At 45.9% G+C, this 16144-nt stretch overlaps 1 long non-coding RNA gene across 1 annotated transcript in view; it reads left to right on the top strand.

The window, feature by feature from the left end:
- Positions 1 to 16144, top strand: part of LOC141569431 (uncharacterized) — a 250202-nt gene that overhangs the window by 75522 nt on the left and 158536 nt on the right. The window contains exon 3 of the long non-coding RNA XR_012493043.1: positions 3909 to 4017. This is a non-coding gene — a long non-coding RNA (uncharacterized LOC141569431). The remainder of the gene's footprint in view (positions 1 to 3908; positions 4018 to 16144) is intronic.

Here is a 16144-nt window from a genome sequence, read left to right on the forward strand (position 1 = left end):
TGTTGAACGACCTGTTAGCAAAAGTGGTATGTGTGATTGTTGGGGAGTTGCTTACAAGGAGGAGCCACGCTTTTCTTCCAGCTTTTTCTTTTTTAAAATATTTTATTGGGAAGGAGAACAGGACTTTACTGGGGAACAGTGTGTACTTCCAGGACTTTTTTCCAAGTCAAGTTGTTGTCCTTTCAATTTTAGTTCAGCTTCAAGTTGTTGTCCTTTCAGTCTTAGTTGTGGAGGGCGCAGCTCAGCTCCAGGTCCAGTTGCCGTTGCTAGTTGCAGGGGGCACAGCCCACCATCCCTTGCGGGAGTCGAACCGCCAACCTGTGGTTGACAGGATGCTCTCCAACCAACTGAGCCATCCGGGAGGCAGCTCAGCTCAAGCTGCCGTGTTCAATCTTAGTTGCAGGGGGCAGAGCCCACCATCCCTTGCAGGACTCGAGGAATCGACCTGGCAACCTTGTGGTTGGGAGCCCACTGGCCCATGTGGAAATCGAACTGGCAGCCTTTGGAGTTAGGAGCTTGGAGCTCTAACCGCCTGAGCCACCGGGCCGGCCCAGCTTTCTTCTTTTCTAAGGACTGGAATGCAAATGTAATGGCTGGAGCGTCAGCAGCCATCCTGGACCATGAAATGAGTTTAGGAATGGAAAGAACCCATGACAGAAAATAAGCTAGGAGGCTCTTGCTTCTCTGAAGCCATAAAGTACCTTTGTCATCTTATTCTGACTACCTCTAAATTTATCTAAGGAAAGAGATTAATGAAGTTTCATCTTTAGGCCACTGTTGTTCTGAGTTTTACAGTTATTTATAGATGAACCTAACCCCAAAATAATGCAGATGGTCAGGATTTAAACAAACAGGGATGACAGACCAGGGTGTCCGTGTCAGAGGGAACTCATCAGATGGACTAGTGTGGGTAATGTTACAAAAAAAGGAAGTGTGGGTAGTTGGTGCGAAACTGTGAACATTTCCATGGCGTTGCCTAAGGGGAGCGAACGACGGGTGATAGAACTGGGAACAGTTTGGGGCCAGCTTTTGAGAGACCAGTCAGGGCCGTCTGAGGAACTGGGAGAGCGTGGTCAAACAGATGTCTGAGTGCTTCAGCAAATCGGAGTGAGAAAGTCGCATATTCACTTTTTCCTCCGGGGAGTTTACACTCTAGGGAGGGAGACAAGGTAACAGCATAGGAGGAGCAGCACAGAGCGCGATGACCGATGACCGGTCTGAAGGACGTAACCTGTGATACGATAGAAACGAACTGTGGGGCAGCGGGGGCGACTTCAATGGGGAGCGCAGGGAAGGGATTTTTGAGTTCTTAAGTTCTGTGCCGGGCGTTGTGCAGAAGTCTAGGGACACGGGGATGGATGGCACACACTCGCTGTCACAGAAGACTCACAGTCAAGGGTGGGCCTACGTTTCGGGGGCAGTTTCCTAAAAGGAGGTGGGAGAGCCGACACTTTGGTCTTCCCATCTGATCAGTCAGATACGCCGGCAATCAAGCTGTGTAATATACACACCTCCCCCGAATCTTTGCTTGAAACAAACGATGTTTTCTCCCAGGTCTGCATGGGGGCTGTGGTTCCGCTGGGCTCTGTTGGATCCGCTTGGTTTGATTCCAGGCTGTGGGGTGGGCCCATCACCTGGGATCTGCTCTGTGTAGCTCCTCATTCTGGGCCAGTGGCTGCCCGGGGCTTGGTCCTTTTGTGGTCGATGGCAGACGTGCAAGCGATCGAGCTGAGTCACAGAGACGCGGTTCAAGTGTCTGCTGACGTCACATCCACTCACCCTACTGGCCACAGCCCATCCCATGGCTGTGATTAACATTAGTGTGTCAGGAAGAACAGTCCACCCCCGGGGGAAGATTGCAAAGGTACAAGGATATTAAATTCCATAAAGGGAGGGAGCGAAGGGTTGGGAACAGTAATTCAGTCTGTCACACCATCGGAGCTCATGTATGTCTGAATAGTTTTACTGTTTTTTTCCCCCCCAGAAGTCTTACATATTTCTTGTCCGATTTAATGCAAGTCACCATTATTTCTTTCTGTTTAAAATTTGACTTAAAAAATTACATATGAGCACACTGTGAAACTTCAAAAGTAGGACTAAAAGATAACAGTAAGAATAAAGCTGGTCCTCGTTTCCTTCCACAGAGCTAGGTAGTGTTTCCCCCAGAGGCATTCTGTGTTTGCACAAGCAAATATTTTGCATACATTAAAAAAACAAAAAAATCACGAAATGGCCTCCTGCTACACTTGTTCCTCTGCATCGTCCTTATTTTTCCCTATTTAACAACCGATCTTCGAGGTAGTTTCATTCCAGTTCATCTCTAGACCCATTTCATTCTGTTTAATGGCCATGTTGTTTTCCATTATGAGGCTGTGCCATAATTTATTTAATCAGAGCCACACTGAAAGGCATTTGCATGGTTTCCAATCTCTTGCTTCTATAACCAAGGCTGCGTTAAATATCCTGGAACATCTATTTTTGTGCACAAGTCTGAGTCTATCCGTAGGTTAAATCTCTAAACAGAAATGGCTAGATCCAGGGATAAACATCGTGAAGTGTGCTGGAGAGTGACCCTCTGTTTCTAAAAAGAAAGAGGATTCCTTCCAGTGTGTCCACAGCTCTTTGTCCCTTCCTCCTGCCGTCTTCTAATTCTCATTGCTTGGTATTCTTCGGGGTTGAAGCACTGGAATAAAGGGGCTCAGAGTGACTCCTGTAGGACCTCAGGGAAAACTTTGAGCAGCACCCTTTGAATCTTGGCACGGGGTCCCCAATTTGAGAATGCCAAGAACATGGCCCTGCTGTTGGGACCCACGTCATCCCTTTAACACGAGCACACACATGTTTTCACAAAGCGTGTTTACTGAAGAAGTCCGCACTGCAAGTGGCGTTATTGATGTCCCTGGGAGAGCTCGGTAAAAAATGTGCGCAATCCCCTTTCATTTGATCTGCTTTCCTTGTAGCACCTAAATATTTAGAGCAAATAGAAAATAGTTCTGATTTACAATCGCACTAAAAATTTCGAACAACCTAATAGGACATTTGATCATGAAATTGCTTGAAATAATATTGGTACCAGTCAGCCATATTTCTTCGGAATGGCCTGCAAGTTCAGTGCAAACCCCTAAACATGGATTCCCGCCCCCCCACTAATAACAGTCTTATTAATAAAAGAATGATTTCTTTACCGATCCTTGGCAGCTGTGTTCCAGTGCCTTTGTTCAATAAACGTGGAGATAATAACTGTCAGTGGAAAGAAAATGTGTTGTGGTTCCTTGGAGAAGTGATGGAGACAAATCTTTTATTAAATCAAATCAAATTGTGTTTCTCGTTCACTTTTTTTCATTTTGCAAGTCACTGTCATAGCTGGTAGTCTTTTCGTAGACCTTGCCTCAATTTGTCAAAAAGCAAAACAGAAAAACTTGGAGGCTGGCTCAAATGCTGTACGATTGATCACCAGGGCGATACATGTCATATAATTAACTGCCGTAATGGCATTTCTGAGTCTCTTTCTCTTTTTTTATCCCTGCCGAAATCATCTGAGATTGGTTCACTTCTGAATATGTTCTCAGATGTTCTCTGGATGCCTAGAAAAAGAGCAGCAGGAAAGTGGAGTCCATCCCTGGGGTTTTCACCCGTTCACGGACTCACGACCCCTCTCTGAGTAGTAGTCACTGCATTTTCCTCTGAGGGCAGGTGGCCCCACTGGGGTTGACCTATTTTTAGTGTATTGGTGGTGGGCGTATGACGCAGAGGTGGCCAGTCAAAGCATTGCCCAAGTTGGACCAACCAGAACCAGTCAGCATCCTGGGACTTTTACTGCAACTGTTGGGACAGGGAACTTTTTTGACTGAAATTCTTGAAAGAACAAGACATAATCCTGCTTTTGGTTATCTTTGTTTTCTCTCCAGGGTAAGAGCGCTCTTGAAGGAAGACGAAACAGGAAGACAGCTGAGCAGTGGAGCAAGACAGATTCCTGACGACATCGCTTCAGGGCTTGAAGTCTTACCCGTCAGTCCGGTAAGCTGATACCTTTGGATACTTCTGCTTAAATCGGTTTGCGTGGGGTTTCTGCCACTTGCTTCCGTCCAGGAAAGTGTGTTTTCCAACCTTCAGTGAAGCCCCGGGTGAAGCAGAGCGTGTGCGGCACCAGCCTGCCCCACGTGTGTGACGATAATATGACACCAGGCCTACCTGCCCCCCATCAGTGGTCCCTGCTGTATAAAGGACCGTCTCCAGGCTGCAGCAGCTGCTCCAGTGCATAGCTCATCACAGGTGTTGGCCCAGCATGGCTGCTGTCTTCCCACGAATTCTCTTTGCTACAGTTACTCACAGTTGTCCCATTCCATGCTCTGAGGATATGGTATTTGCCTGTGCTGTGCCCGTTCCTCCCCCCGCACCACCCCAGTAGTTCAGGAGCACCTTATGAATGCACTTGTACTTCTCCCTGCCCCCCAGGGAGAGTCCAGAATGAGATTTGCAGACAGCCAGTTACTGGTATGTTCTCTTAGCTTTGCATCTCTAAGATCTTGGGTCCATTTTTAGCTCTTTCCTCGCCTTGCTCCAATTAGGTAATGAGCTTGTTTGTGGGAGAGGAGGTGCTGTCGCCCAGCATAGGCGCTGACATGTCCAGCAAGCCTTCTGCATGTCACACACTTGCTTGGCATATGTGTGCTCATACCATCTGGCGTTCCCAAAATGCTGAATGGCCTTGTCTATTTCATCCTTTTTTGTGTGGCCTAGACACTGCTAAGTGTCTCATCAAGTAGTATCTCATTTAATCCTTCTCCAATCAGGGGAAAGGCGTGGTTATCTCCACGGATAAGCTGAGGCCCAGAAAGAGTGATTTCCAAGGGGCAGGCAGTGAGGCTGTGCTGGGAGCAAGCTTTGCCCTCAGGCCCGAAGGACTCTGGGTCCAGTTTTCTTCCTGCGCCAGCACTTACAGTGTTGTTCGCATAGTGGAGGTTCTCCAAAACTATTTACTGACGGAAGGAATCTTTACAACAACTTTGTAAGGTGTGTACCTTCTTTCCATTTTACACATGAGCAAATTTAGGCTTAAGATGGTTACGGAAGTTACCCAAGGCCAGGAACCAGCATTCATAAAATATAATCCTATAATCCTTAAATTTCCCCCTTCAATTGAGAATTGAGAAAGCTGTTCCAGAAGCGAACAGGGTTTTTGCTGTTTTCATACATCCCTGTGTAGACAGGTTAACGAAGGCTGCATTAGGCTGCATTGCCAGGTGGAAAACGGCGCAGCCATGTTTATGAAAGAAAGCTGCAGCCACGTGACTGAACCTGTACGTGAGCAGGCAGAACACTGCTTAACGGTGCTCCAGTGAAAAAGACTCTGGTGGGGAAATCTCTTATGGAAACGGAACTGATTGTTTTAGGAATCTCAATTGTGATTTTTCATTTCTTCGGCTCTGGTCTCTTGAGCCCCTGTCTCTCTCATGGATGCATGTGACACATAATTCTGGTGACTTTGCCCAGTGTAAGAACAACAGTGAAAGAAGGCAGACAAGCTCAGTGTGTGGAGAGAGGCAGCACGTTAGGTATTTAGTGGTAGAAGCTGGAACGACGTCTCTACAGGGCACATCGAGGAAACACATTTCCCAGGGGCTGGGAGAGCTCGAGTGCTGAGCCCAGGGTCTGATGTCGCCTGCTCTGTTCGAAAGCACCGACATCCTCCTGCGCTAATGATGCGTTTTCTCTCCATCTTTCCTCCCAACACCAAGAGCAGGCAAAATGCAAGGGACCAAAGAACAAGAAGCAATTTCCAAAACCTCCGAGGTCCCCAGGATGGCTTTTGAACTAAGTCACATGGCTGTCATCTCCCAAAATTTACTTGTGCTTTCAGAGTAGTTATTGGCAGATCCATAAGTTTTCTGAAAGTTAAGAGAAAATACCAGCTTAAAATACCAGCACTAAAATTTTCAAGGGCATTTGTTGGGAGAGAGTGAAATACTGTCAGTATCCTGATGTACTCGTGGAGGCATCTAGGTTATTTCATAAGTTAAAAATCCCAGCCATGGAGCTAAGAATGCACATAATAAACTTCACTCACTCACCCTTCCTTCCTTCCTTCCTTCCTTCCTTCCTTCCTTCCTTCCTTCCTTCCTTCCGGCCATCGTCCACCCAGCCACTCAGCATGAGCAAGCACAGACAACACACCAGGCATTATCTATGACCACCAATACTTGGTTCTCGGGAAGACTGCACTTTCTGTTCCAGTATAATTGCGGAAGGTAAATTTGTTCTTGGCGTTTTTGTTAAGGTGAAACAAAATGTTGTGTTGAGTTTATACAAATTTTGACTCTTATATAACCGTACACTTGGCACTGAAAATCTAATGCAACTTATTTGGGAAAAGATGGTCTATGGTGCAAGTTGCACATCAGGCAAAAAGATGGGCCGAAAGAAACAGTTTCTGTTTGGGCTTTGTTTTTCATTAGAAGCTGTGAAATTGTTGAGCATAAGTTGTTGTTTTGCTTGGTCAGGTGTTGCTAAGTCACCTAAAAATAAACCTGTATCAGTGGACATCTTAGATTCTAAGAAAACTCAGATGTGAGTGAAATAATTTAATATACTGGTACTTGGTTATACTCTACTGCATTGACCTTTGGTAGAGTTTCTTGTTTGTTTTTTTAAACACAGGTGGGAGAGTGATGCTAAAAGTACAGGACCTGGAGACGCACGGCCCTATTTTGAACCCCTCTCCTACCACTTACTTCCTCTGTGGCCTTGGGAAAGTTTCTTACCCCCTCTGAGCCTTAGTTTTCGAAACAAAACTGAGAGAAACAATGATACTTAACCTTGTAATGTTTTCGTGAGGATTAAATGAGAGAATGCAGAGAAAGCAGTTTCCCACCGTTTGCTACGTCAGGGGCGCAGGGTAGAATATTCCTGTTCCCTGGTCAGAGGGAGCTCCTCATGGGTTTATTTCCTTTTATTGCGTTTTCTCCCCCACCCCCAGTTCTCCCTTTGACTCTCCTCCCACACCACAGGTCCTCATTCTAGGTTGTGCGACACATGTTTTCTCAGTTCTCCTTTCATAGGTCAGTGTAGAGCTATAGACAGAATTGATAAAATAGAGTTGTCTTCATGGTTTTGATTAATTCACATAGATGGCTTGGAGCCCCAAACCTTGCTGTCCTCCAGGCAACACTATGTCCTTTGACGTCTCTTCATGTTGTCTATGCAAGTCTAATCCATTAAATTCTGGCTGTGGCCTAGGCCCCCGTGTACGCAGACTGCCGCCGTTTGCTTCTCCATTCCCCTGGTGATGCTGAATAGCGTCACCAGACTTGTCGCAGTCGCCAAGCAAAGGCCTCGTGCATTTGTGGGCAAGTGTCTCTGGGGCTCCCGTCCGAGGGTGGGATCGGAGTTAATCGCCCCGAGCACTGAGATGGTTCCTCGGAGCGGCCTCCTCACTCGCACTTCTCCCTCACAGTGCAAGTTCTCTGACTTTATAATTTTGGCCAATCTGATGGGTATGAAGTGCTGTATCATTGTTGGTTTAATTGGCTTTCCTCTGATTACTAATGAGGCTGAGAATCTCTTCATATACTTATTAGCCATTAGTGTTTCCTCTTCATTGATTTTCTTTTCATAGACTTGACCCATTTTTCTATTGGGTTTTCTGAAATTTTCTTGTTATTCTGTAGGCGTTTCTCTAGATGTCCACACCAGCGGGTTTTAGACATTTCAGATATCTTCTCACAGTCGACAAGTGTGGTACCTGTGTAGGTGGTGTCCTCTTTTGAACAGAAATCTCAATTTTGATGTGGTCAAACACTTCACGCCTCTCCCTTCTGTCTGGCTCTTTTTCAGTCTTGCTGAAAAACCTTCCCAATTCTAACGTCGCAATGGGATTTCCTCCATTTTCTTTGATTACTTTTATAGTTCGTCTTTCATATTCAGGTGCAAAGAAAGGAATCCAATTTTATTTTTCTCACACAGTGAACCAAGTTTCCCAACAAAACCCACCAAATAATTCAATCTTTCCCAATTGGGATATAACACCAGGTCTCTTACACGTGTAGGAGTGTTTCTGGCGTCTTCATGCTGCTACATTGATTGTTTTATCTGTTCCTAAGACTACACCGCACTTAAAACATTATTATGACTTAATACATATGACTAACAACCAGTAAAGTGAATCCTTCCCCTACTTCCATTCTTTTCAAAATTACCTTACATATTCATGCCTTTTTTATTTCTCTTTATGTTTTCGAATCAGTTTTTCAAATTCTTCAAACAATTCTGCCCGAATTTTGATTGGAACTCCATTAAATCCGTGGATTAATGTTGGGAGAAAAATTAATGCCCTTACAATGTTAAGCTATTCTATTCATGAACGTGACGTTTGTCTTCATTTATTCAGGTCTTTCTTATGGTCTTTATAAGGGCTTCCCTTTTCTCCATGAAGCTGCAGTGCATTCATGTTGGTGCGGGGAGTTAATTCCTTGACACATGATACTGTAGGTTGCGCTCGTGTTTTAAATATTCTGTACAATGCCTGGCACTCAGTAAATGGCACTTATTGTTACTGTTGTAGCCGTTATAAAAGGGGGAAAACCATGGCGGGAAGGCCTCCAACTGTGTTTAGAAATCATCCTGATGCAGACAGCGTGGCTATGCAGCTAGACACCCCTGCGTCTGGCCCCAGCTCCACCACCAGCTCTGTGACCTTGAATACATTCCTTGAATCTCTGGGCTTCTGTTTTTTCCCTACAGTGGGAATGATGCTCATCCAACAAGTATTCCAGATGAGATAATGAACATAAAAATGAGCTCACAAACGAGTAACACAGCGACCGGCACACACACGCTCCGAAAGCGGTTCCTTTCCCTCCCTCGTGAGGAGGTGAACAGCTTTTCCCACAGCGGCACCGTTCGTTTCCCCATGAACTGGCCTTCTTTCCTTCCTTTGGAGTCAACTTCCAAACGTTGCCTTTTCTAACCTGACGGAGAGAGAGAGCAGGCATATGCATCAAGGAAAAATGGAAAATTAGAAAGAAAAGTCTACCTCCCAGCGTCCCCTTTGCCTTTTCATCTGCTCATCTGGGCCAATGAGACGCTAGGAGGGCCTTGCCGAGGGCTTCTGGGAAAGAAGATGTATTAGGTTGGTGCAAAAGGAATTGCGGTTTAAAGGTTAACACAAAAATTGCAAAAACCGCAGTTACTTTGGACCAACCCAATAGTTCTCCTCCTTTACTGTAGTTGAATTAGAGTCCCACTGCCGTTGTTTCTGCAGGCAGCCTTGCAGTGAGGGGAGCCAGGCTCGGGGTGAAGCCCACAGTGGACTGGGGCAGCAGGGACAGTGTGCAAAGGAATTCTGGGTCCCTCCCTGGTGTGAGGGTCCCTGCGTGAACCAAACCTGAAGCCCCCTCACCCTCTCAACAACTTTCTATTATGTCATCATAAGTGATTTATTATTGATTTAGTCAGTTTGAATAGTGTTATGGATTGCATTGTGTCCCCCCCCAAAAAAAATTCATAGGTGAAAACCCTAACCCCCAATGAGACTGTATTTAGGGATGGAGTCTCTAAAAGAGGTAATTAAAGTTGAATGAGGTCATAAGGGTAGGGCCCCAATCCAGTAGACTGGCATTTTTATAATAAGAGGAAGAGACACCACGGGTGCCTGTGCACAGAGTACTAGCTATTTGAGGGCACAGCAAGAAGGTACCATCTGCCAGCCGAGGAGAGAGTTCGCACCAGAAACCACCCCTACCAGCACCTTGACCTTGGACTTCCAGCCTCCAAAACCGTGAGAAAATTAATTTCTCCTGTTCAAGCCAGCCAGTCTGTGGTGTGGTGTTCTGCAGCCCTGCCAGACTAATACAAAGAGAAATAGCTTTAATTTGAAGTTGAAAGCACTATAGTGGATTCAAGTCTTAACATCTTTGGCGTAAGGCTGTGAATAGTTGATGCTTAAGGAGTGCGTGATCATGGACGTGAATGTAAGAATCATGATGAATTCACAGGGTGCATCGCACAGTTCTCCGTGCTCTAGATTGTTTGGGCCTCCCAATGGCCTTTGGGTACAAGTACAGATTTACTCTTATCTGCATCTTTCAGATGAGAAAACGGGATCAAAGAGGGTAAGAGATATGCTCGCATTGGAGTGGGTAGGTCAGAGGTCCCGATGGAGGAAGAACCTAGGTCTTTTCACTCCAGTTTTAGCACATGTTCTAATATGCTCAGTCCCCACTAGGCTGTGAGAAACTTGAGGGTGGGAGCTACATCTTACATATTTTTGTGACCGTAAATCCCTAGCAGAGAGTCTGCTTCTTAGTGGTTGTCAGTAAGTGCTAGAAGAAGAAACACTTCAATAAATGGCTTCTTATACCTCGAAAGCAGTTCTTACGGAAAGGCGGGAAATGATATCTCCTCCCAGAGTATTTGAACAACGGCCAGCAGTGGCTGCGTCCCATTTCAAAGGCAGTGGCCATGGCTATGGTTTCACCCGTCGTGTATCTATGTCCAGCTCCCAGCACAGACGTAACAAGCAGTGGGGACATTGCAAAGGTCATCCCTGCCTGGAGAATCCTTTCAGACACAGGAAGGAGTCAAGAAGCAGTGAGAGAGGTGGTTGAGACCTGGCCTCCTGGGGGCAGTTTGCACTCAACACATAAATCAGGCTCCGGTGTCTAGTTACTCCAGAGCCTCAATGCCATTTGCTTCTCTGTTAGCGGAATGAATTATGACACGTGGTTATTGGGTTTGTCAATAACGTGCCCCATAAATCCAGTTAGGATTTCTGGGCGCTGCACCTTGGCAAGTTGCTTAGGTACCTTGAAGGTCCTTACCTAGCTCTGGCCTTGAATCTCAAGGAGGGTCTGAGACACTTGCGACTCTTGACTGAGTGTAACATCGTCTGTGATTTGAGCCCTTTTGTGCCTGTCAGGAAGCTCAGTGGTCTTAAAGCTTAGGTAAGGACCTCTCTCCCAGGGGATTCTGTCATTCTTAGAAGGAGTCCTGTGCACTGGGAGCGGCTGTATTGGTCTGTTGGTTGGTTTGCTCAGTGTCACTTCCTTTGTTGCTTGGCTCTGAGGGGGCCCGTCAGTCACGAAACTCCACCCCCTGGCTGCAGGGCTGGGTCCCTGACGCCCTGAGAATAAAACCAACATCAAGGAAAGAGGTGGAAAAGGGGAGACTGGTCTCAATTGTTGTCACTGGAGCCTCTAAATCCAGACATGTCGCAAGCCAGCGCGTCCCTGGGCTGTTCCGTTTGTGCATAACACAGTCCTTTCTGTGCTTCATCCAGCTCTGGTCTGGGTTCCCTATCCCTTGCAATGGAAAGAATTCCGATGCATCAGTTTCGGTCTTGTGGACTGAACGTTAGTGCCCCCTGAAAGTTCGCAAGTTGAAGCCCTAACTCCTCAGATGATGGCATTGGGAGGTGGGGCCTTTGGGACGTAATGAGGTTTAGGTGAGGTCACAAAGGTGGGGTCCCATGATGGGCTGGAGGCTCTTAGCAGAGGAGCAACGGGCCAGAGCTCACGCTCTCTCTGCCCTCGGGGGACACGGGAACCGAATGGATTAGCACCTTGGTCCGGGGCTTCCTGGTCTCTAGAATGATGAGAAATAAATGGGTGTCGTTTAGGCCACCAGACCTGTGGAGTTTTGTTATGACGCCCGAGCTGAGTGTGACAAAGAGGATAAATACCTCGCGTAGTGTAATGCAGCGACTGAGCAGAGGAGCCCGGATTTGCCCAAGTCCGTGATGCGTCCGTGGCAATATGAGCTCTGGTGGAGCAGACGCCGCCTTCACTTTCGGCCTGGAGAGCAGAGGCTGGGTTCTCAGTGGGCTCTGTCGTGGGACCAGGCGCAGGGAGGAAACGCAGCCATCAGAAGGGAAACTGAGTTCACTTCACTGCTTCGTTGACTCCAGTGTGACTTGAACGTCAAAGTGGCCAAACTGAACAGGAATAGGGTTTTTTTTCAGTGTTTACTATGGGGGAGGTGCTGTGCTGATCCCTTTGCGGGCGTCATCTCATTCCATCATCACAGCCACTCGAGGAATTAGGTAACTGTTATCTCCTTTTGGCAGGACGAGGAAAATGAGGCCCAGAGAGGTTGACTCACTTTCCCAGAATCACACAGATAGTTGGATGGTAGAGTGGGGAATGGACCCTGTTATGAATTGGGTATTATCCTCCCCTACAAGCGTATGTCAAAGCCCTAACCCACAATGCGACTTGCCTGTATTTGGAGAGAGGGAGGTAATGAAGATTAAATGAGGTCACAAGCATGGGACCTTAATCTGATAGGACTCATGTCTTATAAAAAGAGGAAGAGACACTAGAGATTTCTGTCTGGCACGTGAGGACACAGTGAGAAGCCAGGAAGAGAAGTCACACCAGAAACCGAATTTTCCACCACGTTGGACTTCTAACCTTCAGCACTGTGACCAAAAAATGCATTTCTGTTGTTTGAGCCACGCAGGTGTGGTGTTTTGTTATGGCAGCCGAGCTGACTAGTGCAGAAACCAAGCCTGCTTGGGTCCAAATCTCATCTTTTTAAGCCCCACCCTGCTGAGTAACGTTCGCCATACTCCCGACCCACCAGTGCCCACATATTTAACATATGAAAAAGACCTTTCCAGAAAGAGGGGCTACCTCCCCAGTAGGGCTGGCATTAGTCCTGGGGTCGTAAAGGGTAGTGTAAAGTCATGTACTTGTGAGGGTGGATGCCACCCTTCCAGCAGGTGCCGACTAATGTGTTTGACCTGCTATCCTTTCTGCCCCATGGGCTGGAATCCAGCGTAGCTCAGCCTCATCAAGAGCATAAAATAGAACTCTCTCTGCTGGGACAGGAGCAGCTTTATTTCTGCCCCAAAGGCCACAACCCCGGTAGCAACTCTCCTTGCAGGAAAAGGGAAGAATACTGGAATGATGGATTAGTTCCTTGCCACCCAGTGACAGACTGATGGATAAACGCAGTGACAGACCCCACATTTTATCTTTCTGCAAGTGTCCCCCAAAGAAAAAGCCCTTGTCCTTTTAGACGCTCCCTGAAAATGGGATGGAAATATGGCAGAAAGCCCCACTCACTGTCTGGGCGACGTCTGAGGATGATTATTGCTGTTTTATGTAAGAGCCAGGATTCAGGTGTTCAAACCCAAACGTACAGTCATTATGGCAGCACCGAGGCTCAGATACTATTCTTCCCGCTTTTGATAGCTGGCTGTATTGGCAGGAGGCATGCGTCACTGGGGACTTAATAAGGTTTCGTGTTATTATGTTCCGACTACCTCCCTTGGTGGCCCAGATAAACAACACTATAAAATCAACAGATTTTTTTGTTCCCCCCCAACCCCCTGCACAGAAGCCTTATTTTTCTGCCTTGAAAAGCGTGTTCACTGAGATCGCAGTTTAACTCTGGAAATTGAGTTTTAATTCTGCATCCCAGTTTAATTCAGGGGGGGGGATCAGGCACGTTTCTGGACTCTCCGTTACTGTGGGGGAGGGGTGCAGGACGTGCCTTCAGTGGTGAACACGACCCTAGACCTTTGAGTCAGGGGTTCTTGACCTGGGTCCCACACTGGAATCACCGGGGAGCTTTAAATACGTGCTGACAGAAGGGTCCTAACCCAGAGATTTGGGGTTGGTTGGTCACAGGGTGTGACATTGTTTTTTTATGTGTCCCCGATGATTTTCATGTGCAGCGCTGCTGAGAACCACTGTAGAAACTCGTTTTGGAGTTCAAAGTTTCCTCTTCAAACAACTTAACGTATAGAACAGAAACGGTACCTGTACCATGTGGGTCCTCACTGGACCTACTGCGAGACCTTGGGTGAATTGCTTGCACTCTCCAACGTTCCCCGGCTTGCTCATCTGCAAAGTTTGGAGAAAAGAAGTGCCGAGGTCATGGGGCTGTGGTGAGGACTGAGTGAAATAAATAAGAGCAGTTTGCCTGGCGGAGGGTCAGCATTTACAAGATGTTGGCGGCTATTATTAGTCTTATTGTCATGCCTGGTCTTCAGATCTTGGGTTGCATGTGATAGAAACTAGTTTCATTTACAAAGGGGGGTACTTGCTGATTCCTGTAACCAAGCTTAGGAAAAGGCAGGCGACGAGGTGGTCTCAGGGCGCTGGGTCCAAGGACGTAAGACCTTCGACGCCCTCTGGCTTTCTCTGAGTTCCGCTTCTGCCTCTCATGTCAGCTCTGGGCTCCGGACCAGCTTCTTTGTGAGGAGAAGGCATTGCTTCAGACTGAAGGGGCTCACATTCTGTAAGCAGAAAGGAAAAACTGCTTTTAAAAAGAATTACATTTATTAGGATTTGTTTGTCTTGTTTGTTTTTTGCTTTCGGTTTCATATCCCATATATTAGTGGAATCATGATGGTTCTTGACTTTCTCCATCTGACCTATTTCTCTTAGCATGATAGTCTCAAGATCCATCCATGTTGTCGCACATGGCAGTATTTCATCTTATGGCCGAGTAGTGTTCCCTTGGAAAAGGGTACTTTAATCACTAGTTTCAGTGATTAAAGGAAAGACTCTGGTTGTCCAGATTTCTGTCGTGTGCTCCTGACAGCCTGGATTACTGTGGCCAGAGAGGTGGCGCCTATTACCTGAAGGCGGGTGGGGTGTGAGGTGCTGAGCAGACAGAAACCATTGCCAACAATGAAAAGTCAGTTCTGATAATAATGACTGTATCCATTCAACATCGATTTATTAAGCAGCTACTATGGGCCACTTTATATTATATATTAAAATGAGAAATTGACAGCACATTCAAAAAAACATTGAGGTATCATTTACATAGAGGAAAATTTATCCTTTTTATTGAGATATAATTCCCCTCCTCCTACCCCCTGCCTCTGGCAACCACCAACCTGTTTTCTGCCTCTATAGTTTGACCTTTTCCAGAACGTCATTGAAATGGAATCATACCGCATCTGGCCTCTTCCACTGGCCTCTGACATCCTTAAGGTTGCTGCCTGTGTCAGCAGTTCCTTCCTTTCTGTTGCTGAGTCCAGTGTATAGTTATGTAGCACCGTGTATCCATTCACCAGCTGAAGGATATTTAGGGGGTTTCCAAGTTTGGGTGACTATGAAAGAGTTGCCTGAATATTTGCCTGTAGGATTTTGTGTAAACATGCATTTTTATTTTATTGGGTAAATGCCTACAAGTGGGGTCACTGAAGCATATGATCAGTGTAGACTGAACTTTATAAGAAACTTCCTACGTGTTTTCCAATATGGCTGCCCCACTCTGCATCCCCACTTGCAACGTATGAGCGTTTGATTCCTTCACATCCTTGGCGACATAGGGTATTGTCCGTTAGAAAACCCAAAACAAACCTTTCTAATAGGCAGGTGGTGGTGTTTTATGTGCTTAATGACCAATGATGCCAAGCTTCTTTTTGGGGGCGAATTTGCCATTCGCATTTTTTGTGTTTTTTTTTGTTGTGTGTCTGTTCAAATCTTTTGCCCATTTTTTACTGCGTTGCTTGTTTCTTACCGAGTTTTAAGTGTGCTTTATATAATGTGGATATAAATCCAGATATCAGATATGTATTTTGCATATATTTTCTCCCAGTCTGTGGCTTGCCTTTTTATTCTCCTAACAGTGTCTTTTGAAGAGAAATTTTAAATTCTGGCCAAGTGAACTTTATCATTTTTTTCCATTCGTGAATTATGCTTTCGGTGTCATAACTAAAATATCTTTCCTTAATCCAAAATTACAGAGATTTTTCTGCTATGCTTTTTTCCCTAGAAGTTTTATAGTTTTAGGTTTTATGTTGAGGTCTGTGAGCTGTTTTGAGCTAATTATTGCAGATGCTGTGGCATATGGGTCAATTTGTTATTTTGCGTACGGATGTCCAATGATTATTCCAGTGCCATCGAATTGCTTTTGCACCTTTGTGAAAAATAAGTTGACCATATTTCTATGGGTCTATTTCTGGATTCCCTGTTGTTCTGTTCTACTCATGTGTGTGTTTGTTCACCACTAACATACAGTCTTGGTTACAGTCGCTTTATAGTAAGTCTTGAAATCAGGGAGCCTGAATTCTCCAACTTTTTTTCATCTTTTTAAAATTTGTTTTTGCTTGTCTAGTTTGTATGCCTTTCTATATAAACTGTTGAATCTGGTTGTTCATTTCTACAAAAAACAAAATCCTATT

The sequence above is a fragment of the Rhinolophus sinicus genome, linkage group LG18 (assembly GCF_036562045.2).
Source record: "Rhinolophus sinicus isolate RSC01 linkage group LG18, ASM3656204v1, whole genome shotgun sequence".
Classification (NCBI taxonomy): Eukaryota; Metazoa; Chordata; class Mammalia; order Chiroptera; family Rhinolophidae; genus Rhinolophus; species Rhinolophus sinicus.